Raw genomic sequence first — 27,085 nt, 5'->3', positions numbered from 1 at the left:
TTTTATAGTTTTATTGCACTCATAATTATGCATTAAAACGCTGCATGGACCATGTATCCATCTCCATATTTCCATCATTTCTTGTCCTTTTTCAAAACCGAAAGTAGCACAAAAGACTACATATCCCAAGAGCCGTTGTGATGTCAAGAAGGACGAACCGAATGTGATCATTTTTAATAAATTGACGAGCAAGGCGCCAACTAAGTGAAAGGAGACACGCGTAGCAAGCAACGGCCAGTTGGATTCAGCGAGCGACTTTGGAACGTGCAGAATGAATCGAAAACTAAATTTAGCGCAAGCTAATGGATTATTTCATTAACTCAAGGAATAGGATGAGCTGTATTTGTCAGTTTTCCTCGGATCTGTCGGCGTCTTGGCGAGTAGAAGTGACAGCAGCGCGCAAACGGCAGATGAGTAGGCTGTGTGACGTTGTATGTGCAATGTTTATTATTTTCTCTTCACTATGAATCTTTTCAATTTTTATATAGATGTGTGTTCGAGAAGCTTGATTGCATGTACACATATACCTTTGATAAAGTGATGGGTACAATACCTCACTTCACAAAGAGATATCCTCAAAACCCTTTTTGTGTTAGATGATATAATTTTTTTCTCACTATTTTGCACAGTATATAACCTGTTTTGACCATAGTATGTGTAAAGGCCAAAAACGCCTATGACCATAGCTGCTGTTTGTGTTGAATTGTCAAACATAAAACTATTCAATCTTGTTTTTTTCTATTGAATGTTTATCCTAGCAAGTTAAATAAATATTATCAAGCTTCAAAACGGTTGGTCGAGCATGTTTGGTTGTCAGTGGGACTTCATCATTACAAATTTTGAAAAAAGATTTTGGGATTTTTTTGTCTTTTTGGGTCCAAAATGTGGATTAAAGTTGGTCAGTGAAGAAAACAACAGTTTGGACATGAAGTTCAAGGTATCCTGAAAAAAGGGACCCAATTGTGAACAGTTTTTTCTTTGAAATATGAAGGCAACATCAAAGGCATGCAAATTCGGCCAAAATAGGCTTAGGTGTTAAAGGGTTAACCAGCGCCACCACCTGAAAGGGTCGAAGATTTTTTTGAATGACAACTTGACTCGCCGACATTGCAAGAAAAGCTCGTCAACTCAAGAAAGCTGGGAAAATAGCCAACACCTGGGTCTCGGATTCCAGGATCCTTTTCAAGACACAAGATATGAAGATTAGAGCTATCACGAGTCTTGACCAGCTGACTACAATAGCTAGATAACTGTAAATACCACACAGCGGACCAGTATAACAACTCGTGGATGTGGACGGTAAGCTGAAACTTATCAACGGCAGGAGTCTCTACAAGAATCGTGAACACATTAAGGATTATCTACTAAAGATAACAAAGGCTCTGACTTTAATTTGCACGGACATAACATGACACGAATGAATCGGGTATCTAAGGGGGGAGGGGGTGTTGCAATTATGATTGACAATCTCCTGGAATGTATTACAATTGAGCTCCTAATCCCCAATTGTAAAAACATAATTATCCGCTGTGTCTACCGAGCTCCTGATTCAAATGTCTAGTTTACTGAGTATATGGAAAAGATGCTGTATAAAATGAATAATAAGCATGTTTTCGTTGTGGAGACATTAATCTTGGGATAAAATATGTACAGCATGTTGTTTGATTTTAGATTCATGTCTGATGAAACTTTTACAGTGACCTTTGTGTGCGCCAATTGTTGCACACCAGCTGTGATAAGACATAATCACTTTTGCCATACACATAGCCACAACAAAATGTTCCACAGCAAACAGATGCAAAAATGTCAGGGACATGACAAAGCCAAAACCTTGTACGCCCTGAAATTAATCGAGCTGCTTGACTGGACACTAAGGCTACGTTCATACTACAGGTTTTAATGCACGAATACGATTTTTTCGTGTTTTTCCGACTCCAGTGAGGCATTAACTTGACGGTCTGAACGTGACAAGTCGCATAGAATGGGACCATTTCAAATCCGATCTGGGTCACTTTCGTATGTGGTCTAAATCCGATCTGGGCCACATTTTTCCAGACTGTCGCAGCGGTCTGTACTGTCCAGTCCCGCAAATCGGATTTCATGCAGCAATTACGTCATCAAATAGCGAGAGAGTCGTTACCGTAGCGATGCACCTGTGCGTTATTAGCGCCTAGCTTGCAGTGAACACGGCTTTCGGGGAAGGGCTGGGCTTCACAACAGTCATAAAAAATAAAAATGGGTTGAGGATAAGCCTGAGAATGCTCAGTTTTCTCTGTTACAAGTGAGCAATATTTCAACATTGCTTACACGGCCGAGAGAGAGTCGGGGCAAACTGCCCATATGTGTGTGACGTGCACGGACAGTGCGTGCATGCTATCGATCCATATAAACTTTGAACATAAGCCTAAACGGGGATTATTTATGTCTGTTATTTGTGTCCTCCTTTTGAAAAGCAAAACATGATATCCCTGGAATGACGGATGACGTGTGTCATTTGTTTTGTTGCTTCTGCGCATGCGGGTCTTCTTGCTGAGCGCGTGTCGGACTGCGAATTAGTGCGCATGCGTAATACTTGAACGGTCTCAATGGATAAAAGCAGTCTGAACGGGCACGCCAAAAAAACGGATATGACAAAAAATCGGATTCGTGCATTAAGACCTGTAGTATGAACGTAGCCTAAGTTACCAACCCCAGAATTGTTGATTGTGTTATTGTACAGTTTTGATGTATGTTCCATGCCTGAATGTGCATCTTTAGTTGTATGGGGGACAGGAAACTGATAAGCATATGCTTCATCCCGTCCGCCTTTGTCTTCTTCTTCGGTTCCTTCGGGCAAATCATATCACATTTTGTAATTGTCAATGATTGTCAAGGATACCGATGATGATGACAATAAAATTCCATTCCATAGATAGTACGTGCTGTAGGGTTATAGAAATGATATATGTAGAACAAACCTATTTACTAGGCCTGCAAGCAGGACTGAACAGGCCCTCGCAATCTAGCGCAACTCGGACAGTGTGCAGGTCAGGGTGGTGGCAGATCGTCCTCTTTAATCATCTCATTAGAACCTAACATGCTGAAAGTCGCCTCTTTACATTCACACACCTAAGAGATAAAAACCCGTATTGGAGAGAGTACTACAAAAAAGGAGCGAATAAAGGGTTGTCACGGCAACAGACAGACATGTGGACATGGGTAAAATAAGTATTTCAAAAGGTCTTGAAACTACAATGACCAACCTGAAAAGAGCTAGACATATATTAGAAAAATGAGTGACTTTCTTTTGCCACTAGTTGGCGCTGTAGGGTTGATGCAAATGACCCCTACAGGACCCTTCAGAGTATGACTCAACAAGCACGAGATGTTTGGCGCAGATATGTTGTAGAAGTTATGACTGTTCAAAACTTGTGGTGAGACGAAATGGCTTCAGTCATTTTCACTTCTCCTGTTGGACTCTTCTGCTTCAACCAAACCTCAGTATTTTTCATCAGGCACCTGAACACATGTCTTATGGCTCCCCTGATGCAGGTTTCAGGTGAATATATTTTTTTCCTTGGAGGAGGAGCCTGTTTAGTAAAAAAAGGCATTTCCTGTTCCCACTAGGGGGCGCTAGGCCTAATGGGTAATGTTTCAATGGACTCGTGTTAAGGGTGGGATCCCGCACACACATGCCAGATATGAAAAAAATTGAACGTTGTGTCAAGGAGCTATTAGTCTTTTACTGAATTTGTCATTTTGCCAAAAAAAAAATGGCCGACTTTGGCACCACGCCCAGGTCAGACCTATGAATAAAAACGCACCATTTTGAAAATTTTACATCTCCTATGTCTCCTGAACAGTCTCACCAATTTTGAAGATGATCCAACTAACTCCCTCTGTGACAAGGTCTCAAATGTGCACCCTGTTAATTGATAAAAATTTCACATTCGATCCAAAATAACCGATTTCCTTTTGGGTTTGGAATATGGGTGTAAATGCTTTTTTGGAGCGGTTTTGGACAAGGTATAGACTCCCCAAATTTCATCGCTCTACGCTGACAGACCCTAATGTTATAGGCCAATTTTAAAAATTCAAGGGGGCGTCACTGAGCCATTTTGTTACATTTTTTTGCAACGTTGCAAAATTATCAAAATTTACAATTTTCCGCATGTATGTGCAAATTTTCGTGACTTTTCGTGCATGTTCAGGCCTCCAAATTGGCCGTTTTCATTTGCCCTGAAAAAATAAATGAATAAATAAATAAAACAATAGGGCCTTCGCACGCTTAGTGCTTGGGCCCTAATTAAGTAAGTACTGTGATACCTCAAGAGTCAAAAACTTCGGTTCACAACAAATATTACGAAACATGATACATAATGCAAATGATAATCCGTACTGTTGGGTTATAGAAACCATACACATAAACCAAATTATGAAGCAAGTAGAGCAGTACCTCGAGATTGAAGGAATCTGACCTTCTAGCCAGATTGCCGGAATCACGCCAGCCAAACTGCCGGACCCGCGTTGGCGCAGATCCAACGACCCGGGCCGGCGAGATCCCGACGACCCGGCCGAAAAGCCCAACTCAGCGCATTCACCTTAGCCTACGAGTGTCCAAACTTTTTTCAAAAGGGGCCAGATTTGGTGTGATAAAAATGTGGGGGGCCGACCTTGGCTGACGTCCTTTACGTAGAACAATATATTTAAGGAAATTTTAGCAAGCCATTCTGTGTGTCACATTTGCTTCATTACTTATTTTAATTAATTATTTCAAATTATCTCCAAACTTGCCTTTGTGGCGTTCTCTTTCGACTCTCGGGCTCTTGCGAAATACTGCTGCTGTAAAATTAAACTAGCTTCAAGTTGCTTCAATTTCTCGCTACGCATCTTCCCTGTAATCTTCTTGTACATGTCAGCATGTCTTGTTTGGTAATATCGCCTCACATTAAACTCTTTAAAAACAGCGAATGTCTCTTTGCAAATGACGCAGACACAGTTGTTGCGTATTTTAGCGAAGAAATAGTCCAATTTCCACCTATCCTTGAAGCATCGGCTGTCACAGTCAACTTTCTTTTTTTTTTGTTGATTGTCGCCATTTTAGAAAATTGGGAGTAAAGGGTAACGCGGAGTAATGTTGCTTAGAGTGCTGCTGCCTTTTAGTGGGTTCCATAAAGAGCCTTAGTTTCAAAAGAGACGACAATGCGAAACTTGGTATACAAGCATATCGTGATGCTGACTGGGCAGCTGATAGTAGCGACAGGCGCAGTACTTCAGGATACTGTGTTTTCTTGAACAAGACCAGTTCTCCAATTTCTTGGAAAACAAAGAAACAACCTACAGTCGCACTATCTACATGTGAAGCTGAATATATGGCACTGGCCCCAACCATACAAGAATGCCTATATTTAGAACAGCTACTGGGTAGCATTGATCATTATCAGTACAGTCCAACAACTGTACACGATGACAACCAGGGGACAATCGCGCTTGCAAAAAATCCCGTTAACAGACAGAGATGCAAGCACGTACACATTAAATATCATTTTATTAGATCTACTGTGAGTCAGGGAAGAGTAACATTGATGTATTGTCCATCGGATGACATGATAGCTGATATCATGACAAAAGCTGTAACAAAGGTAAAATTAATGAGAGAAGATGTATCCGCATGTCGGTGGAAATTAAACACGCCGAGTTTTGACTGCACTGCTGACCAATTTATTAAGTCTGTGTGCGGGCCAGACGTTATTGATTTTATGACAGAGGCTGGGGGCCGGATGAAATTTGACCAGGGGCCGCATTTGGCCCCCGGGCCGGACTTTGGACTTGTCTGCCTTAGCCTTAACCTCTTGTACTGACTCCATTTTGAAAAGTTTAAAGAAGTCTCACCGAGAACAAGTTGACAATTTACACAGGGTCGACAGCGATCAAACAGCAAGGCGAAACAGAAACAGACTCAGGCGAGGAGGCAGACACGTTCCAAGGTCACTATATCGCAAGTCAAATTTATAAAGAATATCAAGGCACGTGACCTCGAGTAGTCATGTGATAACATCTGTAGACTAAGCATAACAAACTAGTTATACTTCAGTGGCACTACGGGGCAACAAAACATTACAAAAAAATACGGGCAGTCAGAGGAGATTACAGCAAATTTAGTTGTGCTTGGAATGAATTAGGCGATTTCCATGTAAAACACAATTCATAACACACACACAAAAAAATCAAAATACGAAGCTGTTCAGGAAGGAAATCATTTCATCTCTTGAGGTACCACTGCACGCATGTTTTTAGGTCTATGAGAAAACTCGAGCACTCGACTGTTATGGTTGTCTATTAAACCTAACCTAACGGTTAACCGCAATTGGCGAAACAACCCATGAAAACAAAATGACCAAAAGGCACACATCACTGCTAACTTAAATTTAGGCGTGGTGGTATGAGCAGCTTTATACATTCCATCCCAGGTGTCTGCTAGAGAGGTGGAGATGAAAAGAATTTGACCTAAATCCAACTGAGATATGTGGTGAGTCCTGAAGTGGGTTGCGCGCAAGAGATGTCCTTACAATCTGACAGATTTCAAATGCTTTTTGAAGTAAGGGCTTTTGCAAGAAAGTCAAGATGAACCATGTTGATAGACTCCAACTAAAAAGTTGTTCTAAGAAGAAGATGTGCTTCAGGATACTTTTAGTTTCTCTAGTAATCGTTATGACCTCCGTGAAGTTGGCCCTCCATCAGACGTAATTTATATGAAAATGATATCAATCGTTTGTGTTGAAAAAAGTTTTGTTTGTCTTGCTATCGTTTTTGAGATATTTAAAATTCTTTTACAGGTCAATCTGAGGTCGACCATGTTTACCTAAACCGACTAAAAATGGTGTCAATTGTTTGTGCTTCATTTGTGCTGTAAAAATGTTCATTTGTGCTGCAATATATGTATACAGTGGGGCAAATAAGTATTTAGTCAACCGCTAATTGTGCAAGTTCTCCCTCTTGAAAATATTAGAGAGGCCTGTAATTGTCAACATGGGTAAACCTCAACCATGAGAGACAGAATGTGGGGGGAAAGAAACAGAAAATCACATTGTTTGATTTTTAAAGAATTTATTTGCAAATCATGGTGGAAAATAAGTATTTGGTCAATACAAAAAGTTCATCTCAATACTTTGTTATGTACCCTTTGTTGGCAATAACGGAGGCCAAACGTTTTCTGTAACTCTTCACAAGCTTTTCCCACACCGTTGCTGGTATTTTGGCCCATTTCTTCATGCAGATCTCCTCTATCGCAGTGCTGTTTTGGGGCTGTCGTTGGGCAACACGGACTTTCAACTCCCTCCGCAGATATATTATGGGGTTGAGATCTGGAGACTGACTAGGTCACTCCAGGACCTTGAAATGCTTCTTACGAAGCCACTCCTTTGTTGCCCTGGCTGTGTTTTTGGGATCATTGTCATGCTGAATGACCCAGCCAAGTCTCATCGTCAATGCCCTTGCTGATGGAAGGAGATTTTCACTCAAAATCTCTCGATACATGGCCCCATTTATTCTTTCCTTTACACAGATCAGTCGTCCTGGTCCCTTTGCAGAAAAACAGCCCCAAAGCATGATGTTTCCACCCCCATGCTTCACAGTGGGTATGGTGCAATTCAGTATTCTTTTTCCTACAAACATGAGAACCTGTGTTTCTACCCAGAAGTTCTATTTTGGTTTCATCTGACCATAACACATTCTCCCAGTGCTCTTCTGGATCATCCAAATGCTCTATAGTGAACCGCAGACGGGCCTGGACGTGTACTTTCTTCAGCAGGGGACACGTCTTGCAGTGAGTTTGAGTCCCTGGCGGCGCATTGTGTTACTGATAGTAGCCTTTGTTACTGTGGTCCCAGCTCTCTTTAGGTCATTCACTAGGTCCCCCCGTGTGGTTCTGGGATTTTTGCTCACCACTCTTGTTATCATTTTGACGCTACGGGGTGAGGAGGGAGTTGACAGTTCGTGTTGCCCAACGACAGCCCCAAAGAATCACTGCTCTAGAGGAGATCTGCATGGAGGAACCCCTATATATCTCCCAGGCTTCAACTGGGACCGTGTGCTTTGGTCAGATGAGACCAAGATTTAGCTTTTTGGCAACAAACACTCTAAGTGGGTCTGGCGTGCCACGAAAGATGCGCATGCTGAAAAGCACCTCATACCCACTGTGAAGTATGGGGTGGGTCAGTGATGCTGTGGGGCTGTTTCGCTTCCAAAGGCCCTGGGAACCTTGTTAGGGTGCATGACATCATGAATGCTTTGAAATACCAGGACATTTTAAATCAAAATCTGTTGCCCTCTGCCCGAAAGCTGAAGATGGGTCATCACTGGGTCTTTCAGCAAGACAATGACCCTAAACATATGGCCAAATCTACACAGAAATGGTTCACCAGACACAAAATCAAGCTCCTCCCATGGCCATCTCAGTCCCCAGACCTTGTTTTGTTGGCAAAAGGGGGTTGTCAAAGTCTTAACACCAGTGGCGCTAATAATTGTGACACACATTATTTGATGTCAAATAATTATTTCTTTATGTGGGATTTTTTCCCCACTGAATAAATGCACTTGTATTGAAGGTTGGATTTTTCTCTTTTTTTCCATTTAGGTCTCATATCATTTGATTTTTTTGTTTAAATTAGAAGCTAAAAACACATCTTAACCAGGGGTGCCAATAATTATGGAGGGCACTGTAATTTCATGGGTAATCCCATTGCACGCTGGGTAATGGAGTTCCAACTCTTAACACCACAACTTTGTTTGATTGTAAATGTAAACAAACGATATTTACACAAAATATACACACCACAATTTAGCATTTCAATGTTTGAGTAGTAGTCAAGTGATAACGTCTGTAGAACGAGCGTAACAACGTAGTTGTTACACTTAAGCGCAACTAGGGGGCGACAAAGCATTACAAATAAAGACAGGCAATCAGAGGACATGACAGCAAATTTAGTTGAGCTTGGAACTAATTAGGCGATTTACATACTACTGCACTTTTTTTTTAGCTAATTGAAAAAGAAAAAAATATTTTTCCCCGAACACGTTTAATATTTTTGTTGTTGTTTGACGCTATATAAGCAATTCTAACATTATACATTTTTCGTTTGCACTGCATATTTAGGAAGTTTATTTCCTGAAGTAGATCTCAAAGGCGAGTTTGACCGAAACGGACCGCTGTGTCTCTTTTGTGTTCCCCGTTGCTTGACGAAAAACCTCCGTGGAGGCGTGCGGCGAAACACGGGCTTCGATAAATCTCCCTTCAGTGGTGCCCGACAACCCCTGGGTGTAATCCCACTCTGCGGTGCTGTTGTTAAATCCGGAATCAAAGGTCTCCTGAGGTGGCCAACATGAAAGAGGAACCATTTTCTGAATGATTACCCAGTGACTGGCAAGCAAACAGAAGGGAAACACGCTCATGCACAGTATGCGTGCAGTATTTATGGAAGGCGAAGGGGCTGATTGGCTGGCTGGGAGCCCAGTGCTCCCTCAGGCTGCAGCGGGACGCGCTTAAGCAGTATGATGTTGGATGGGTGAAGAATAACGGTAAATTGATGCATTCAAACTATTAATGGATGTCTCCATTCAACGCTTAAAGAGTTGCACGTCATCGGAAACGAATCTGACTTTTGTCATGATGTTGAACTGCAAGTAAAAAGGATTCCAACCTATAAATTAACAGCAGACTGCAGGCAAACAGTGGGGCAAATAAGTATTTAGTCAACCACTAATTGTGCAAATTCTCCCGCTTTAAAATATTAGAGGCCTGTAATTGTCAACATGGTTAAACCTCAACCATGAGATACAGAATGTGTGTGTGTGGGGGGGGGGGGTGGGGGCAGAAAATCACATTGTTTGATTTTTAAAGAATTTATTTGCAAATCATGGTGAAAAATAAGTATTTGGTCAATACCAAAAGTTCATCTCAATACTTTGTTATGTACCCTTTGTTGGCAATAATGGAGGCCAAACGTTTTCTAGAACTCTTCACAAGCTTTCCACACACCGTTGCTGGTATTTTGGCCAATTCCTCCATGCAGATCTCCTCTAGAGCAGTGATGTTTTGGGGCTGTCGTTGGGCAACGCAGACTTTCAACTCCCTCTGCTGATTTTCTATGGGGTTGAGATCTGGAGACTAGGCCTAGGCCACTTAAGGACCTTGAAATGTTTCTTACAAAGCCACTCCTTTGTTGCCTTGGCCGTGTGTTTGGGATGATTGTCATGCTGAAAGACCCAGCCACGTCTCATCTTCAATGCCCTTGTTGATGGAAGGAGATTTTCACTCAAAATCTCTCGATACATGGCCCCATTCATTCTTTCCTTTACACAGATCAGTCGTCCTGGTTCCTTTGCAGAAAAACAGCCCCAAAGATTGATGTTTCCACCCCGATGCTTCACAGTGGTGTTGGAATTTAGTCCCCCCCGGCCAAAGCTGCACAAAAACGGCGGCAGCCGAACGGAATGGTGCTCTGCTGTTTACCGCCCCTGCGAGCCAAACCGTGAGGAAGCAAAACCCCGCACGTTCTATTCTCATTTTAACCCTTTGCACTGACTCCATGTTTCAAAAGTTTGAAGAAGACTCACCGAAAGCAGGTTGACAATTTATTCGTTGACAATGGACAAAAAACAAGGCAAAAACAGACGACGGAGGGACAATTCTGGATCCAAAACAAGGCTTCATAGAAAATGTTTCCGAGCAGCAAATCTGTGTTATCTCAGTGTCCAGTGTTATTTAAGTCCGTGGTGGAGTAGGCCGGGCCGAAGGTGTGGCTGAGTGAAATTCCCTCTGTGGCCGGTTTTAGGCGGTTAGGTTGTCAGTGGATGAGACGTGGTTGCCACAGCGACCGACGCTGGTCTTGACGTCACAAGCACCCGCTATCAACTTTGTTATCCGGGCTGGCGCTACTTGTTTTAGGACAAAGAGCGCTGGTCTTTGTCCTTGTTTTGGCCAGGAGAACTGATTGCGATAGTTGGTGCGTCAATCTTGCTTGTGACGCACACGTTGGGCTTCTGTGATAAGATGGCGTTGTGTATCAGTTCTGTTTCTTTAAACTATGGTGTGTTATTTATTTTACATTACGTGTGTTAGAGTAGTGCAGTCCTACAGTAAATATGAGAAATGATACTATTCCCTGAGTAATTATATTACGTGTGTTCGAGTAAGTCAAACAGTTTGATGGTGCCTACGAGAAACGGTACCATTTTTCCATTTCCCCCACAGGAGCCACTCACTTTACTGTGTTCCGGGGCATGGAGTGAAGTCTGCCTAAACTAGAGTTAGATGAACGTGTGAGACTAATGCAAACTATTATATGGTGTGTGCGAGAACAGTACCTATTCCCTTCAGTGGGTATGGTGTTCTACGGATGTAATTCAGTTCTTTTTCAATTCTTTCTCCTCCAAACACGAGAACCTGTGTTTCTACCAAAAAAGTTCTATTTTGGTTTCATTTGACCATGACACATTCTCCCAGTCCTGTTCTGGATCATCCAAATGCTCTCTAGCCAACCGCAGACGGGCCTGGACGTGTACTGGCTTCAGCAGGGGGGCACGTCTGGCAGTGCAGGATTTGAGTCTCTGGTGGTGCATTGTGTTACTGATAGTAGCCTTTGTTACTGTGGTCCCAGCTCTCTGTAGGTCATTCACGAGGTCCCCCCGTGTGGTTCTGGGATTTTTGCTCACCGTTCTTGTTATCATTTTGACGCCACGGGGGGAGATCTTTTATGAAGCCCCAGATCGAGGGAGATTATCAGTGGTCTTGCATGTCTTCCATTTTCTAATAATTGCTCCTGCAGTTGATTTCTTTACACCAAGCGTTTTACCTATTGCAGATTCAGTTTTCCCAGCCTGGTGCGGGTCTACAATTTGGTCTCTGGTGTCCTTCGACAGCTCTTTGGTCTTGGCCATAGTGGAGTTTGGAGTGTGACTGACTGAGATTGTGGACAGGTGTTTTTTAGACCGATAATGAGTTAAAACAGGTGCCATTAATAGAGGTAACGAGTGGAGCCTCGTTAGACCTCGTTAGAAGAAGTTAGACCTCTTTGACAGCCAGAAATCTTGCTTGTTTGTAGGTGACCAAATACTTATTTTCCACTCTAATTTGGAAATAAAATCTTTAAAAATCAAACAATGTGATTTTCTGTTTTTTTTCTTCCAAATTCTGTCTCTCATGGTTGAGGTTTAGCCATGTTGACAATTACAGGCCTCTCTAATCTTTTCTAGTAGGAGAACTTGCACAATTGTTAGTTGACTTAATACTTATTTGCCCGACTGTATCTGATTCCGATCAGATTCAAACCGCTGATCATACACTTACGATTACAGAGCATTACTGGCACCCAAATAAGGCTATGCTATTGACGGCTATGCACGTCCAAATTTCCCATTTGTTTTAAATAGCAGAAAAACATGATTTTTGACAATACTCTTAGTAGAGATGTCCCGATCGATCAGGATGCCAATCGATCGGGTCCGATCACGTCATTTTCAAAGTATCGGAATCAGCAAAAAAATATCGGCCATGCCTTTTTTTAATATATATACTGTACATTTTTTAATTAAATCGTTTTCTAATTGTATTTAATGTTACAGACATAATATATTACACTCATCCAGAGTCTTTAGTTCAGGCTTAAGAAAGGGTTATCAAATTCATCCCGATAACGATGGTAATTAATTTTTTTTTAAATGTATTGCGTTAAAATATTTAACTCAGTTAATGCATGGGCTGCACGATCCACTCACGCATTGTCGCACTCAATCTGTAATGGCGCCGTTTTACCTATATAGAGAGATAAAAGGCAGCGTAAAAGGAGTACAGTAAATTTTGGCAGTCTTTGGAGCCTTTTTTTATTTGGCTAAAGCCTTACAGTCCCTCTCCCTATGATTAGAAATATCATGGGAAGCAATGTGGGGAAGCAAGGTAGCAATTGATCTTTTTCTTAACACCTTATGTTATTTCCCAACGTAGAGAAGATATATAAATTGGTAGCACTACGCACAGTCATGGTTCCACTTCCCATCATGCATTTGGGCATGGCTACAGTATCATTTACTGAAAGCTCAACAAATACACTAGATGGCAATATTTAGTCACAATATACAAAGTCACAAGTCTTTCTATCCGTGGATCCCTCTCACAGAAAGAATGTTAATAATGTAAATGCCATCTTGAAGATTTATTGTCATAATAAACAAATACAGTACTTACGTACTGTATGTTGAATGTATATATTCGTCCGAATTTTATTCATTTTTTTTTTAATGCATTGCCAAAATGTATGTAACCGGTAAAAATTATCGGGATTGATTGGAATTGAATCGGGAGCAACAAAAAAAGCAATCGGATCGGGAAATATCGGGATCGGCAGATACTCAAATTAAAACAATCGGGATCGGCTCGGGAGCAAAAAAAAACATGATCGGAACAACCCTAACACTTACCCGTACCTTCAACCATCTTGAAGGAAGAATAAGGTCTTCTAAATATTTTTAGCAAAGTGGACCTTTTTTATTTATTTCCAAAATGCTCAACTACATTTTAGATAAGGAAAAAAATAAAAACACAATATCCCTGTGTATTTTCAAGGTAACTTATCAAATGGACTCATTAAAAAAAGATAAGACGGAAGGTAGGTAATATTTGACGGACTCCTGCTGAGATCGAATGACCGCTCAAAGGTCAAAGTATGCTTTCTTATCCACCTTCACGGGTTTTTCTTCAAGTCGATCGAAATCTCTTACAGGTGAGTGATTTACTTAATTTTTCCAATATTTGTTGCTATTTTAAAGTCCAAGTCTTACGGCGTTCCTCTCCTTAGCGTCATGGTGGAGCTGGCTTTCTACCCGGCGGTGGCCCTCGTATACTTCTTTGCGGTGATGAACGCAACCAAGTCGGATCGGATACAGCTGGATGAACGAGCTTCCGTCAATGTCTTCTGTCTTTTTGTGTTGGTGCAACCGCTCTGTTTGGTACTCGGAGGATACACCGGCATGGCCACGTATCTTCTCACCGCACTGGTCTCGTACAACTTTCTACCGTGGAAGAAACAGACTGGAAAAGAACCTAAGAAGAAAAAGTGAACAACAATTTTGAAATATACTGTTTTCTACAAGTTGGCTGCCTCATAAGTTAACTCAGTGACACTCAAAAGTGAGCATTCAAAGCTAGTCCTCCTTGTTTAAATAAATTGGATGTCTATCGTTGTCAATGGAAGTCAAAGTGGTAATTTCGAGTCACTTCCTTGTCATTTTAGGGTACTTATGGGCAAGGCCGGCCCAGCCTATACGCAGACTATGCAGCTGCTTAGGGCCCCTGACCACTAGGGGGCCCCCAATCTGGCAACCTTATTTTATACGTTGTTAATATTGCGTTTATCTATGCAAACATCCGTTTACGACAGTTTGCTTTATTGGACTTTTGTGAGTTTTGATACTTGATTACAAGCTTAGAAAAATAAAAGTTCTTCCTTAACTTCTTTCTTCTCCTCTTTTAGAAAAAGGTTTGGTGCCATCTACTGTAAGTACTAACAATCATTTGGTGTGAGAAGTTTGAAGTATGCAGTGCAACAAAATCTGATTAATGTGCAAAATATGGACGTATGGGTTGGATTGCATGTATGGGTTTCACAGTACACTGTGACGAAATGGTGGGCCAAAAATACGGGCATTATTTTGCTTAGAGCCCCCAAATGGCCTGGGCCGGCCCTGCTTATGGGTAGTGTTGTAATGTAATCTGATTACTTTCTTCAGTAACGAGTAATCTAACGCGTTCATTTTTCCAAGCCAGCAATCCGATTAGTTTCCCTAGTGCCTGTGCGTTACTATTTTGTTTTTGCCTCATAATGTACCGTAATTTCCAGACTATAAGCCGCTACTTTTTTCGTTCATTTTGAATCCTGCGGCTTATTGTCCAGTGCGGCTTATTTGTTGATTTATTTGTGTTAATAGGCAACCCATGCCTCCTAGCATGCATTGCAGCACTACAGATGTAAGAAACAATCAATATTCATGTTCTTTGCTAATTACTTATTCATTTACTGTTCCAGTTGTTTCATTAATTGCTTGGTATGGTATTTGCTAACATTTTATTTGACAGCGGCGTCATAAGACTGTCATAAGACCATCATAATTATGACATGACACTACCATGGGCATTACTGAATGCTTATGACAAATGTCATTAAGTGTCATCCAGCAAATTATGTTACCAACTCCATTTATGTCCAGCTCGGATCTTTTACATCCATTCAAAAGTGAGATCATTTGCCGAATAAAACTGAATAATAACTGTTATAAGCATTCATTAATGCTCATGACAGTGTCATGTCATAATTATGTCTAATTGTCTAATGACAGTGTTATGGCGCCACTGTCAAATAACGTGTTACCAAATACCGCAAATAGCAATTCTTTAAACAAACAGAAACAGTAACTGAATAAATCATTAGCAAAGAACCTGAATTTTGATTGTTATTTACATCTGTTGCGCTGCAATGCATGCTAGGAGGCATGATGGACAACAAAAAAGTTGACAGCAGGTGGCATAAAAGGTTGACTGTCATCCCCAAGGAAGCAGTGATGGCCAAATGAAGCTTCTTGAAGCAATGAAGCTTTGCAGCCAATTGGTTAAAAGCTTCATGGTGGTTCATTTGGTCTTCTGGCTGTCTGCCACGGCGTCAACAACATAGCATTCTGACGAGGCAGTGAGGCAAACAGTGAAAGGCAGGATATAAACCGCAAAGGGATGCCTTTGCTCACTGGAAATACAGCCATTACTTCACATTTCTGTCCAGTAAAGATGACAAAAATATCTCCGTGCGTTGCAAACTTTACGCTGGCTGAAAAAGACTGTCGGCTGCTAAAAACTCGACATGCATTTCAACAAGGAAGCATTTGGAATTACAGGACAACGCGACAAAACTCGAAACAAAGCCTACAGGTGACAAGACAGCCAGCACTTCTACAGTTTGTAACCAGCCTTTATGCACATTTTATTTTCAGTGTTTGTAACCATGGGCGGAGTTTTACTTTTGTGGGGCTGGGGGCAAAGCATGTTGATGACTGAAACAAAAGTCAAAAGTTTGGACACACTTAAACATTTTTACTAAAGATGTTGATCGGTCCGATCACATCATTTTCAAAGTATCGGAATCGGCAAAAAAATATCAGACATGCCTTTTTTTAATATATATATGTATTTTTGAATTAAATCGTTTTCTAATTGTATTTAACGTTACAGACATACCGTATTTTTCGGACTATAAGTCGCACCTGAGTATAAGTCGCACCAGCCATAAAATGCCCAATGAAGAGGGAAAAAACATATATAAGTCGCACTGGAGTATAAGTCGCATTTTGGGGGGAAATTTACTTGATCAAATCCAGCACATAGAACAGATATTTCATCTTGAAAGGCAATTTGAAATTAAAATACAATATAGAACAACACACTGAATAAGTGTACAGTATGATAATGTTACATGATACATGAACAACAAAATGCGAACGTGGCCAGTATGTTAACGTAACATGGCTATTAAGAGTTACTCAGATAACTATAGCATCAAGAACATGTTAACAAATTTAGCAAACCATCAGTGTCACTCCAAAACACCAAATTAACATGTGAAATTATATAAAAATGTGTTAATACGGTAGTATGTTACACTCATCCAGAGTCTTTAGTTTAGGCTAAAGGTAGGGTTATCAAATTTATCCCCTTAACGGCAGCAATTGATTTTTAAAAAAAATTGATCACGTTAAAATATTTAACGCAATTAACGCATGCGCTGCACGATCCACTCACGCATTGTCGCGTTCAATCTATAATGGCGACGTTTTACCTATATAAAGAGCTAAAAGGCAGCGTAAAATGAGTAGAGTGAACTACGGCAGTCTTTGGAGCCTATTTTCATTTGGCTAATATCGTGGGAAAGCAATGTGAGGAAGAAAGGTAGTAGTTGATCTTTATCTTAACACCCTATGTTATTTCCCAACGCAGAGAAGATATATCAATTGGTTCCACTACGCACAGTCATGGTTGCACTTCCCATCATGCATTTGGGCAGAACAGTTAAATGGCTCCAGTATCATTTACTGAAAGCTCAACAAATACACTAGATGGCAATATTTAGTCACAATATACAAAGTCACATTTATCCTTTAAGAATTACAAGTCTTTCTATCTGTGGATCCCTCTCACAGAGAGAATGTTAATAATGTAAATGCCATCTTGAGGATTTATTGTCATAATAAACAAATACAGTACTTGTGTACTCTATGTTGAATGTATATATTCGTCCGAGTTTTATTCATTTTTTTTCTTAATGCATTGCCAAAATGTATATGATCGGGAAAAATTATCGGGAATGATTGGAATTGAATCGGGATCAAAATAAATAAATTTTTTAAAAAGCAATCGGATCGGGAAATATCGGGCTCGGCAGATACACAAACTAAAACGATCGGGAGCAAAAAAACATGATCGGAACAACCCTAGTTGTTACTGTAATCTGATTACTTTCTTCAGTAACGAGTAATCTAACGCGCTCATTTTTCCAAGCCAGTAATCAGATTAAAGTTAGTTTTCCTAGTGCCTGTGCGTTACTATTTTGTTTTTGCCTCATAATAATACAGTAGTCATGTACGAAGAGCATTTCTCATCAGGGAAACAAAAAAAAACAGGTCACGTGTATTACGATGCTGTTTGAGGCTGTCTGCCACGGCGGTCAACAACATAGCATTCTGACGAGGCAGCGTGGCTAACAGTGAAAGGCAGGATATATACCGCAAATGGATGCCTTTGCTCACTGGAAATAGAGCCATTACTTCACATTTCTGTCCAGTAAAGATGACAAAAATATCTCCGTGCGTTGCAAACTTTAAGCTGGCTGAAAAAGACTGTCGGCCGCTAAAAAGTCGACATCCAATTCAACAAGGAAGCACTTGGAATTACAGGACAACGCGACAAAACTCGAAACAAAGCCTACAGGTGACAAGACAGCCAGCACTTCTACAGTTTGTAACCAGCCTTTATGCACATTTTATTGTCAGTGTTTGTAACCATAGGCGGAGTTTTACTTTTGTGGGGCTGGGGGCAAAGCATGTTGATGACTGAAACAAAAGTCAAAAGTTTGGACACACTTAAACATTTTTACTAAAGATGTTGATGGGGTCCGATCACGTCATTTTCAAAGTATCGGAATCGGCAAAAAAAATATCGGACATGCCTTTTTTTTTTTTTTTTTTTTTTAGATTAAATCGTTCTCTAATTGTATTTAACGTTACAGACAAAATGTCTTACAATCATCCAGTGTCTTTAGTTTTGTCTTAAAGTAGGGCTATCAAATTTATCGTCTTAATGGCGGTAATTTTTTTTTTTTAATTAATCACGTTAAAATATTTAACGCAATTAACGCATGCGCTGCATGATCCACTCACGCATTTTCGCATTCAATCTATAATGGCGACGTTTTACCTATATATAGAGCTAAAAGGCAGCGTAAAATGAGTAGAGTGAATTTTGGCAGTCTTTGGAGCCTTTTTTCAGTTGGGTAAAGCCTTTAAATCCCTCTCTCAACAATTGGAATTTGGGTAGAACAGTTAAATGGCTACAGTATCATTTACTGAAAGCTCAACAAATACACTAGATGGCAATATTTAGTCACAATATACAAAGTCACATTTATCCTTTAAGAATTACAAGTCTTTCTATCCGTGGATCCGTCTCACAGAAAGATTGTTAATAATTTAATGCCATCTTGAGGATTTATTGTCATAATAAAGAAATACAGTACTTGTGTACTCTATGTTGAATGTATATATTTGTCCAGTTTTATTCATTTTTTTTCTTAATGCATTGCCAAAATGTATATGATCGGGAAAAATTATCGGGAATGATTGGAATTGAATCGGGAGCAAAAAAAAAAAAGCAATTGGATCGGGAAATATCGGGATCCGCAGATACTCAAACTAAAACGATCGGATCGGGAGCAAAAAAACATGATCGGAACAACCCTAGTTATTGCATTAGTTCCCTTCCGTCTACTTTCGACATGTGTAAGTTTTAAAACTGTTTCATCATTTAAAGATAGATTAAGTCAAGATTTTGCCGATTTAGGAACATTTTTAGATAAAAAGTTACTTAGCTTCGCTGGGAACGTTCTCTACAACAGAGCCTTCCTGAGAGAGTTACTGCTTTAAGATGGCGGCTGTTTACTAACGCATCTAGTTCAATATATATATATAAATATATGTATACATATTTATATATATACACACACACATATATATATATATATATATATATATATATATATATATATATATATATATATATATATATATATATATACACATATATATATATATATATCATGATAATGCCACCTTTTCTGTCATTTGTATCTAGTTCTATAGTATGTGATATCTAACGTGGCATCATGTGGGCGTCGTTTGTAGGCTATCGGCTACAGTCAGGAGCCACCTAGCATCGCGTTTGCAACGGCGTCCCCACTCCTGCTCTGCTCTCTCATCTCCGTGAGTCCGTCTCTCTCAGACGTTTCTCGCGTCATTCATAGTAACGCATAGTAACGCACGCCTTTCCCGCCTCAGTAATGGTAACAGCGTTGCCAATAGGGTTGTTCCGATCATGTTTTTTGCTCCTGATCCCGATCGTTTTCGTTTGAGTATCTGCCGATCCCGATATTTCACGATCCGATTGCTTTTTTTTTTGCTCCCGATTCAATTCCAATCATTCCCGATCATTTTTCCCGATCACATACATTTTGGCAATGCATTAAGAAAAAAAATGAATAAAACTTGGAAGAATATATACATTCAACATACAGTACATGAGTACTGTATTTGTTTATTATGACAATAAATCCTCAAGATTGCATTTACATTATTAACATTCTTTCTGTGAGAGGGATCCACGGATAGAAAGACTTGTGACTTTGTATATTGTTACTAAATATTGCCATCTAGTGTATTTGTTGAGCTTCCAGTAAATGATACTGTAGCCATGCCCAAATGCATGATGGGAAGTGGAACCATGACTGTGCGTAGTGCTACCAATTGATATATCTTCTCTGCGTTGGGAAATAAAATAAGGTGATAAGAAAAAGATCAATTACTACCTTGCTTCTCCAGATTGCTTCCCATGATATTTCTAATTGTAGGGAGAGGGATTGTAAGGCTTTAGCCCAGGGGTCCCCATCTGCCGGGCGGTCCGCGGCCCGGCAGATTTGCTACCGGGCCGCAAAGAAAAAATAATTTAATAACGACCGCATTCTGGCCGAATTAACCCTGTGCCCCTGCTTAACACACCAATATCTCTGTCTACTCTAGATATAATACTACGGGATAGATTACAATGTTGTCATAGAAGTCCATTGATTGGACTGCTAGCAGTACATCTTGTTTGTGTATATAATATATATATATGTGCGCTTGTCCTCGATAATACGTATTACTAGGCCGCGGCGCAGCACATTTGTTCCCGGAAATAATTAGGCCCCACACGAGCGAAGATAACAGGAAAACAGACGTCTTTGGAAATATTTTTTTACGGCGAAAAGGGCACCTGAGCCTACAACCTCGAAGACCCACGAACTGCGAAGGAGTGGATTCGTGACCCGTTTGTGAATAAACAGAGAGATCGCAAATGACGGCGACCTTATTAAACGTACATTTGAGACAGCAACTCTACCGAGGTTTGGATTAAAGTCATTCTGGAATATCCTGACATCGCGACAAAAGCATTTAAAACCGTGCTACAATTTCCAACATCGTATCTTTGTGAAGCGGGCTTCTTAATTAATGTTTAACGACAAGGCGAAGTCGCTAATGGTGAGCGCGGTGTGCAGCTGTTGTGTGAAGCTTATATGGCAGGATGAATCTGAGGAGAACTTTTCTACAAGTCCTTCGATGATCAAACGTAAGTTAATATTCCTGTCTTTCAAGAAAGTTTGTAGTGTTTACTTTGGAATCGCTGCATTTGCGCATTTTGCGGCTATGTTTAACGTTACGCGCATGCGCAGAACCGCATCGTTGCAATTTTTGATGGGTTGCAAAATTTGTCAGAACACCGGTCCGTGAAAAAAAAGATCCAAATAACACCAGTCCGTGGTGCAAAAAAGGTTGGGGACCCCTGCTTTAGCCAATTAATAAAAGGCTCCAAAGGCTGCCAAAATTCACTCTACTCATTTTACGCTGCCTTTTAGCTCTATATATATAGGTAAAACGGCGCCATAACAGATTGAACGCGACAATGCGTGAGTGAGTCGTGCAGCGCATGCGTTAATTGCGTTAAATATTTTAACGTGATATATTTTTTTTAAAAATCAATTGCTGCCGTTAACGGGATAAATTTGATAACCCTACCTTAAGCCTAAACTAAAGACTCTGGATGAGTGTCACAAATTATGTCTGTAACGTTAAATGCAATTAGAAAACGATTTGATTAATATATATATATATATATATATATATATATATATATATATATATATATTTTTTTTTTTTTTTTTTTTGCCGATTCCGATGCTTTGAAAATGACGTGATCGGACCCTCTAGTTGCCAAGATGAGAAAAGTAATTAATTACATTACTCACTACTGGAAAAAAATAGCGCCGTTATATTCTAACGCTGTTATGAACAACACTGGACGCAACACTTTTATGCGGTCGTCATACCACAAACGCATTTCCCCACCGTCGGGTGCGATTTCGAAAAAATATTTGAAAATCATTTTGAAAGCACAGAAATTCCTTTCATGTTCTTTGTTTTATGTGCCAGGTAAAATTCAGCTTGCGTCGTGGGAAAACCTTGGAACAAAGTGGGAATATCCCAAGCTGTTTAATAGTCTTTGGCTCTCTTCCATAGATGCAGATGCTCACAATACGGACAACGGGAATATTTGATTTTGCAGACACTCCTCATCGTTAAAAGGCTCTTTGGAGGTCATTTACAGTCCCTGAATTATTTGCTTTACCACGAGCATTTAAGTCAAATAAAACGGTGAATTATAGCATCAAACCACGTAGTGTTAAGGTTGTTTTTGTAATATATTATTTCGAGTCAAGGTTATACAGCAGCATGAGAAAATTATTAATCATTTGGCTATGTTTACCCTTTCTTTTTTGGCAGTAAATGTGAGGTATGTTCTCATTTACCCCTCCCCTAATTGGCGCATCAGCAATGCTGCTTTTCGAGTCATCCATTATTTAAGACAGGATAAATATTCACGGCCCTCAGGTACGCCGCTCATTTATTGCTCTTTCTACAAGCCTTCTCATTTTTCCCCGCGAGGTCCTTTTAGCCGAACGACTCGTTCGCCATCCGTCAAAGCGCAATGCATTTTCTTTGTTTGCTGCCAATTAGCGGACGCTTGGCTTTATTTCAAAGTTGGACTTGACTTTTCTTTTAGTGCGCTCATCCACATGAAAAGGAATTGAACTCTGTTAATGATCACCTCATTGTTCATTTTACTGGGATGATATGCTTTCTTTTTTTTTTTTTTAATGGGTGCTCAGAAAACAAATATCTGTAGAAGACTGAAGGCAGAAGATGAAAAAGTCAAAATATAGCCACCACAACCCGCACCCACTACGTCGACCAGGAATCGAACCCACGTCAACTGCTTGGACGGCAGGTATGCTGACAACTATACCACCAACGCCTTGTACATATCAAGAAATGTCGATTTGAAATTCTAAGTAGCAGTCGGCACAATCTTCAGAAGTTCCTACTGGAAACTAGAGCTGCAACACACTCAATGACGTTTCACTACAGCCATACCCTCACTGAGTAAATCACCTGCTTTGGACGGGAATCAAACCCGCGTCAACCGCTTGGAAGAGAGCTACGCTAACCACTAAACCACCAACACCTTGTACTATGCTGAGAAATGTCCATTTCAAGTTCTAACTAGAAGTCGGAACATTCATCAGAGGGCTACAACATGAAGTTCCTATTGGAAAACCATGGATGCAACCCTCTCAATGATCTGGATCCACCCAAAATCACATCTGCATTGGCCGGGAATTGAACCCGGGTCAACTGCTTGGAAGGCAGCTATGCTCACCACTATACCACCAATGCCTTGCAACTGCTTGAAAAAAATTCTGTTAAAATTTTTTTGTGTGAGTTAAAACACCCATGAGAAGAAGACCACTTCAAGTTCCTTTTGAAAACCCTTGTTGCAACCCTCTTCATGATCTTGACGAGCCACCTCAAGCCCCACCCAAAATCACATCCTAATGTGCGTTGGAGGCGTACCACAGACTGATTAAAACATCTGCGTTGGCCGGGAATCGAACCTGGGTCAACTGCTTGGAAGGCAGCTATGCTAACCACTATACCACCAACACCTTGTAATTCATAAGTTCAGTGTAAACACCCTTCAGTAGACAACCACTTGAAGTTCCTCTTGCAAACCCTTGTTGCAACTCTCAACTTGACGAGCTACAACAACCCCTACCCAAAATCACATCCTCATGACTGTTGGAGGCATACAAACCACTGATTAAAGCATTTGCATTAGCCGGGAATCAAACCCGGGTCAACTGTTCGAATGGCAGCTTTGCTTACCTCTATAGACCCTACCCACGTGACGTCACAACTCCGCCCTCCTGACTGGTGCCGCCCAATTGTCCATCAACACATCGTGTTTACCTGTTATGGCTACGTACATTCCTCCTATTTACGGCGTGTTTTTCTGCTCGTTAACATTAATAATCAAAATGGTGAAGGCGTGTGTGGCAGTCGGTTGCAATAACAGAGAAGATAGACGGAGAGACTTGAAGTTCTACCGGATTCTGAGAGACCCGGAGAGGAGAGAGCGAGATGGGCTGCTGGAATTCGACGAGAAAACTGGGCTCCAAACGATTACCACAGATTATGTAGTAGTCATTTAATATCTGGTAAGATGCATTTAATATATATTTAGAGGGTTTGGGGCTGACAACCACAATTAAGATCATTGCTAGGCTAATCGCCGACAACATACGCGTATGTATGTAGTGAGAGTGCTATCGCTAAACCATATAAACATTAAAAGCCCTAGCTCCATTGACAAACGACATGAAATACATTAGACTTGACAGTGGATGTTAGCAAGAATAAAAGATTTTGAATTGAAAATTTCGTAACTCACCTTTCCAAGCACAAGATAGATTCCTGCCGAATTTTCGTGGACGAGGACCTGTTTCACCCAACCAGCAACTAAGTATTTATAAGGCTCCAAGCTCTTAAAGTTTTTCAAACTTTCGTGAGAATAGGCTGGGTTTCTGTGGACAAGATAGTTGTAGATATCAGGGTAGCAGTTGTCAGGCAGAGACGGCGAAGACAGCTGGTCGAAAAATCTCGATTTAGGCATCAAATATGGATCTGGCGAGTGGATAGACTGAAGCTTTTCCACATAACGCCTTTTATGCAACGCATCCAATGAGTTTACAGCGTCTGAAAGCACCGGGGCTTCCATGAATTGCACTATAAATTGCACGACAAATTGAAACCATTGAGAATACGGATAAACAATGACGGACAATATGGCGGCCGAATACAGCGACACATCATTCGTTGGTGATTGGGGTCTATACCACCAACGCCTTGCCAACAATGGTTGCTAAGTGACCGAAGGCGGTGCTAACGTTAGCATCCGGAGCTATGTAGACAGCAGTGATAATGACAACACTCAGTTCACAGGGTAGATAGAATGGTCTGTAGGAAACCGAGATTGCTTCCAGGTCCGGAGAACAGTGGCGAGCGATAACCCTGCTCCTGTTGCACCAGTCATTGTGAAGGTAAACACATAGCTCCCTCCTCTGGCCGGACTTAAAGCAGTAATGTGAAGTATTTCATAACATGCCAAATAGGGTCACAATTAAAGTAATTAAACAATGTCCAACAAATAAAGCATGAAAAAATAATTTATATGTTGTATATTTGACAAAATAATCGCGTTTCCGAAGTTCGAGCCTGAAAGGGGACGAACCCGGAAGTGATACGTCACACCGAGAACAGCGATGGCAGCGCTCCATATGGCCGCCATACAAAGCCCTTCAAACAATAATTCAAACTGCGATATAAGCCATAGATCGAGCGCAAGGGAGGAGATCCAAGTTTTTGAAGAGTTGGAGGAAGAGGAGATTGGAATTTTATGTTGGACCTAACATATATTAGCCAGACACTAATCAGGATGCAAACAATGTGCCTTGACTACCTGACATGGAATGGATACAAGACCCATCGAGATTACAAGATTGGTAAAATATAGGCTGTTATTATTTTCATGATTTGAAGATGCAGGAATTTGCACATCATTTTATGTTTTTGTCTATCTGATGACATTGTTAAAAAAAAATAATAATCAGACTTCATGTTCATTTTGGCAGATCCGGCAGCGCTCGTGCATATGAAATGATAATATAAAAACGTTGGGGGGAAAGAAGGAGATGAGTCGTTGATGGCTTTCTCCACTTTATTGTGGCAACAATAAGAAAACAAAATAATAGCGGACTGGCGCCACATTCGACCGCAAAGTTTTGCTTCTCGCTGATCTCCTCCTCGCCTCCTACTACTCCAGCGTCTCTTAAACGGATCGTGCATAGTGTCTTGTTATGAGCTCTTTGTTTACAAATGTATCGAACAGAATGTGCTGACAACTTTGTTTCTTTATTAACACATGGAGCTAAGAGTAAGAACACAGCTCGGTTCAGCTCTCGGCAGGAAGTGGCGTCTAATGGCGTGAGGAAATGTAGTTTTTTCACACAAGCGAACAGATTACAAAGCACCACTTCAGTGTTGTGCCGAGACTACATTTCCCACGATTCACTGCATGACCTGCGCGCTCGCTGATTCGCTGCCAGACATTAAAAGCAACTTGTCACCTGTCAGCGGCTCTTGTACGTAAAACACAAACTAGAAGGCTATCACCGTGAAAGAAACGCCAAACCGTACAAATGCAATGCAATGCTTGAAGCATGAAGGTGGAAATACATAATACAAATACAAATAAATGTGCACAAACTCACCGGCGGTGTGTGTCTCTTACGGCAACGTGACCGTGAATTACCGCGACGCCGACCCGCTTAAATGCACATCCACACCCCTTTCCCGATTGACAGTGGATTAACCCTTTCGGACAAGATTGTAGATGATGCACAATTTAAACACGCTTAACCTAGCGAACGCAACAACAACTATGATCGGGGATTGCCACGAGTTAACTTTCGGCTAACGTCGCTAGCTTATACTGTTCATTCCACAACAGTTGGCAGCTCTGCTTTGACAAAGTCATCAGTCATCTATCCAAAAATCACACTTACTTTTTGGCAAATCCTTGATCATAAGCAGACCGGTTAAGGAAGCGGGCATCTTCAAAGTGTTTGCAGCAGAGAACACTACTCGATGGTGGCGTGAAATTCATTCGCTTCGTGCGAACGAAAGATGTCCATTTACGTGCCCTGCTATCCTTTGGTCACTCTTACAACTTTTTGTTTGAGTGAGAACAAAACATCGCCACACACCGCCGTGGCATCTTACCGAGAAGCGATGCAACAAACAATACTGTTCTATGGCGGACTTCCCTCGCACTTCTAGGTGTGACGTAATTTCCGAAGATTGCCGAAGAAAAGCATTTTCGTTGTCAAGGGCGTTGCTATGGCTTAAACAAAGAATCTGGAAGGGTTGCATTACAAAAAAAATAATGAAAATATGCTTATAACTGTTTAGCCATTGATATTATTCAAAAACATGGTTGGCCAACCTTACTTCACATTGCTGCTTTAATGTCTCCATCCTGCCGGTGGCTAGTTCTTCTTGGAAACCCTTGATGCAACCCTCTTCATGATCTTTATGAGCCAACACTACCCCACCCAAAATGACATCCAAATGAGTGTTGGAGGCGTACCAATCACCAAGGACCTGCGTTGGCCAGGAATCGAACTCGGGTCAACTGCTTGGAAGGCAGCTATGCTAACCACTATACCACCAACACCTTCCATTAAATTGCGTCCATTTCAAATTTGCAGTGTCAGTTGAAACACTCTTCATAAGATGACATGAAGTT

General features: G+C 40.8%; 2 non-coding genes across 2 annotated transcripts; both read right to left on the bottom strand.

Annotated features, from left to right (window-relative positions):
- Positions 1-23,043: 23,043 nt before the first annotated feature.
- On the bottom strand, positions 23,044-23,115 carry trnag-ucc (transfer RNA glycine (anticodon UCC)). The gene has a single exon. It is a non-coding gene; the product is annotated as a tRNA-Gly (tRNA).
- Positions 23,116-23,312: 197 nt separating this feature from the next.
- On the bottom strand, positions 23,313-23,384 carry trnag-ucc (transfer RNA glycine (anticodon UCC)). Its single transcript has one exon. It is a non-coding gene; the product is annotated as a tRNA-Gly (tRNA).
- Between the last annotated feature and the right edge of the window lie 3,701 nt (positions 23,385-27,085).

Source organism: Corythoichthys intestinalis, chromosome 9 (assembly GCF_030265065.1).
Source record: "Corythoichthys intestinalis isolate RoL2023-P3 chromosome 9, ASM3026506v1, whole genome shotgun sequence".
Classification (NCBI taxonomy): Eukaryota; Metazoa; Chordata; class Actinopteri; order Syngnathiformes; family Syngnathidae; genus Corythoichthys; species Corythoichthys intestinalis.
This window is presented reverse-complemented; position numbering and strand designations above follow the sequence as displayed.